At 43.5% G+C, this 4,396-nt stretch overlaps 1 long non-coding RNA gene across 1 annotated transcript; it reads right to left on the bottom strand.

Moving 5' to 3' along the window:
• Positions 1-2,308: 2,308 nt before the first annotated feature.
• On the bottom strand, positions 2,309-3,223 carry LOC106727589. The gene is made up of 2 exons (XR_001363816.1): positions 2,527-3,223; positions 2,309-2,489 (listed from the first exon to the last, which is right to left on the bottom strand). It is a non-coding gene; the product is annotated as an uncharacterized LOC106727589 (long non-coding RNA).
• Between the last annotated feature and the right edge of the window lie 1,173 nt (positions 3,224-4,396).

Genomic DNA, 4,396 nt, shown 5'->3' with positions numbered 1-4,396 from the left:
TCTCCTCCCCGCTCAGCCCAGGCCCACCACCTCCTCCGCCCGCCCCCGGCTCTCAGAAGGCCCTGGAAAGGCTGCTTTCTTTGAGACAGGAAGGTGTCCTCAAGTCTCAGGAAGGAAAAACAGTCAAGCTGAACCCACCAAGACCGTCTCCAAGGGGCCGGGGCTGGCGCCTGGCCAGGACTGACATCACCTGGGAACTGCCGGAGCCGGAGCCGCAGCTGCAACACGCCTCCTGGGGGGACGCGCTTTTGCTATTTAAAATAATAATAATAATTTTAAAAAAACATTTCCAGTCTGGTGTTTTTAAATGTGCTTTTTATAGTGGGCCCTGCAGTGTGGGTGTGTTGGTGTCCCCCCTCTTCTTTCTCCACACGTCCTGACTTTCACACCACGGCAATGTAGCCTTTCACCAATTCCAGCGAATTCCTGGGAATTCGGGGTGGAACCTCCTGCCAGTGTCTGGCCCACCCCCTCAGATGATCTCTTATCTATCTATCTAGATATATTTCATTTTAATTTATAGAAAAATATCAAAAATATTTGCTCACGGTAACAAATTCAAAAGGTACCTAAGAGCATCAGGCGAAAGTATGTCTCTCCCTGCCTCCCAGGCAGCCCTTCCTTTACCCAGTGCTCACTCTGTGCCAGGCACTCTTCTAAGCAATTATCTAATATTAACTCATTTAATCTTCATAAAGAGCATATGAGTAGGGTTTCCATTGGCGGCTGTCTTGTGAATATTGCTGAAGATATTCTATGTATATAGAAGCAAATCTAGATCTATGACCTTTCCCAATCTCTCTCTTTAAAAACACAAATAGATGCTTTTTATATACCCTGGTCTGCACTTTGCTTCTTTTTATTTTTTTTTTCTTTGTTAATCCTCACCCGAGGATATTTTTTTCATTGATTTTTGGAGAGCGTGAAAGGGAGGAAAAGAGGCAGGGGAGAGAGAGAAACATTGATGTAAGAGAGACACAACAACTGGTTGCCTCCCGCACACACCCCGACCAGCACCAAGGATTGAACCTGCAACCCAGGTATGTGCCCTTAACCAGGAATCGAACCTAAGACCCTTTGGTGTGAGGACTGATGCTCTAACCACTAAGCAAACTGGCCAGGACTGCTTCATTTAAAAAAATATAATGGAATGATTCCATGTTGTGCATACAGAGGTTCCCCATTCACCTTCATAGCTGCCTATTATTCCCTTATAAGGGAGGATGTACCATAACATAATTAAGGTGTCCACTATTGGTGGACATGAAGGATGTTTCCAATCATTTTTTTTTATTGAATTTATTAGGGTGACATTGGTTAATAAAATTATATTACATTGTTTCAGGTGTACAGTTCTATAATACATAATTTATATATTGGATTGTGTGTTTACCACCCTAAGTCAAGTCTCCTTTCCCCCCTTTTTACTCTTTTCTTCCTCCCCCTACCCCATTTCCCTCTGGTAATCACCATACTGTTGTTGTCTATGACCAATGTTTTCTCTTAGGAATAATGCAGCAATGAATAGACAGAGTGATTTTCTAAAAGCATAGACCTCATCAGTCCACTATTTAATATATATATATTTTTTTATTGATTTTTTACAGAGAGGAAGGGAGAGAGACAGAGAGTTAGAAACATCGATGAGAGAGAAACATCGACCAGCTGCCTCCTGCACATCTCCCACTGGGGATGTGCCCGCAACCCAGGCACATGCCCTTGACCGGAATCGAACCTGGGACCTTTCAGTCCGCAGGCCGACGCTAAGTCCACTATTTAAAAACTCTCCATCCTTCTCCTTTGTATGCAGAAGGGCATCTGAAATGGAGGGGTATCAAGAATCCCTCCGAGACTCTGATGAAAGCTCCCCAAATGAACCTGCTCCCCAAAAGAAGCTCATGGACAATTGGCCTTCATGTGAGGTTCAGGGACCCCTGGAAACCCCACTCATGGAGGCAATAATGCCTATACACCTCCCCCAGCTGTAAGGTGTGGCCATGGCTTTGAACTGGGCAGTTTGGACTGACAGCTCTTCTGCTTCAGAGTTACAGGGCCTTGGGAAAATGGCTTAATCGCACCAGAGCTCAGTTCTCTCATCTCTAAAATGGGGCTAATTATGGCAGCTTCCTCCTAGGATTGTGAAAAATAGATTGGATTCAGACTCTGAAGTGTTTAGCCTGGCACACAGCAAGTCCTCAGCCTAGATTGGCTGGCGGTGATTCTGACTGTGGTGGTGGTGGTGGTGACCATAGTGGTAGTGGCAGTGGTGGTGGGATTGTTCTTATAAGATAAATTCCAAACTCATTCATTTATTCAACAAATATTTATTGAGAACACACTGTAGACAGGGACTTGGGAAGGACTACTTCACTAAGGGAAGGACTACTCAGAGGTGTGGAAAGCCCCTGGTGACCAAGGTGAGGGCTGGTTGGGGGACGGCCCAGAGGCTGGTTGGAGGCCACTCGGGTCATCCATGTAAAAATGATGACCTCAAAAAAAATAATAAAATAAAATAAAAAGGATGACCTCAACTAGGTAACAGTCATGAAGGCAGGCAAAAGAGGGCAGCAGCCAGCAGAGATATACAGGAAGCAGAGGTGAAATAAATACCTCAATTAAGAGACTGATTGAGTGTGGGAGAGAGGGAAGAGTTGAGTAAAAAGGGTCAGTTCATGCCCCTCCCCTGCCCAGTCCTGCAAGGGCTTCCCATCACTCTTACAATGAAATCCAAGGTCCTCTCCTGGGGTGCCAATCTCTGCTGCCCTTATCACCTCATCTCCCTCCCGCTCCCCTTGCTCTCTGAGCTCCAGGCACACCAGCCTCCTAGCAGTTCCTGGAACACACTGGGCCCATTGCCATCTGCCTAGAATGCTCTCCCCTCACCTACCTCAAGGCTTGCTAATTTCCTTCATTCAAATCTCTGCTCAAATACCACCTTCTCAAGGAGGCCTGCCCTGACCACCCAAGCTAGAACAACACTCCTCCACCAATCTTTTGTTTTGGGTGTGGTAACATATACATAACATACAATTCTCAATTTTAACCATTTTTAAGTGTACAATTCCATGGCATTAAGTACATCCACAATGTTGTGCAACCATTTTCATTGTCCCAAACATCTTTCCACCAATCTTTATCCCCTTGTCTTAGTTTTTCTTCATATGTCATTACTACCTGACTCTACTAGTATGATATTTATTTATTTATTTATTTATTTATTTATTTATTTATTTATTTATTTATTTATTTATTTATTTATTTATTTATTTATTTATTTATTTATTTATTTATTTATTTATTTATTTATTTATTTATTTATTTATTTATTTATTTATTTATTTATTTATTTATTTATTTATTTATTTATTTATTTATTTATTTATTTATTTATTTATTTATTTATTTATTTATCTTGTTTACTGCCTGTCTCCTTTGACTAGAATGGAAACTACAAGAGGACTAGGACTTTGCCTGTGTTGTCCACTGCTATCTCACCAGCCCTTCAAGAGTGCCAGGCACATAGTAGGTGCTTCATAAATGATTGTGGATAACTGATGAAGGAAGGAGGATGCAGGCAAAGGAATAGACTGATTTTCTGCACAATTCAGGCACATGCCTCCCTACCAGTCCCTTTCCCACCACTTCTCTACCCTCCCCCTTCTCCCAGCCACCTTGCAGGTTCCACTGCCAGGCCTTTGCCTGAGCTGCTCCCCTCATTGGAAATATTGTTTCTTCTTCATGCATCAAAATCCTCTTCATTTTTCAATACCCTACTCAAGTCCTACCCCCATCAGAAAGGATTTCCAGCCAACTCTTCATCACCACAACTGCTCTCCTTTTCCAACGTTCCCACGTGTTTCTGCCTGGAATTGGCCAGTTCTCTTTTGGTTGTAAGTGACAGAAATCCAACTTAAAGTGGCTAATGGGAAAAAAAAAAAGATAAGTGATTGGTTTCCAGAACAGACTTCAGGACACTGATTTTATGGCTGAATGCAGATGATCTTAGGATATCATTAGAACTGTCTCCATGTCAGCTTCATTCTCAGAGAGCCTCCCTCTGTTAGAGACAACGATGGCTGCCAGCAACTCTGGATCACAACTATCCTTTCAGAGACTCCTTTGGAGTGGGCCATCTTCCTAGCAGTTCCAGCAAAAGTCCTGGGGAAAGTCCCCATTGGCCTGACTTGCGCCATGTGTCCAACTTTATGCCAATCCCTATGGCCAGAGGAATGAAGCATTCTGATTGGCCAGGCCTGGTCATGTGCCCACCTTTGATGTGGATGTGGGGTTTGCCTGGCCTGAGCTACAACAAGCAAGAGTGGGGGAGGGATGGTTTCCCAAAAGAAAATGGGGAAATGAACACTCTGCAGGCAAAAGCCCTAGATGTCGTTAGCAA

This window comes from Myotis brandtii, unplaced genomic scaffold, assembly GCF_000412655.1.
Source record: "Myotis brandtii unplaced genomic scaffold, ASM41265v1 scaffold450, whole genome shotgun sequence".
NCBI classification, from domain to species: Eukaryota; Metazoa; Chordata; class Mammalia; order Chiroptera; family Vespertilionidae; genus Myotis; species Myotis brandtii.
This window is presented reverse-complemented; position numbering and strand designations above follow the sequence as displayed.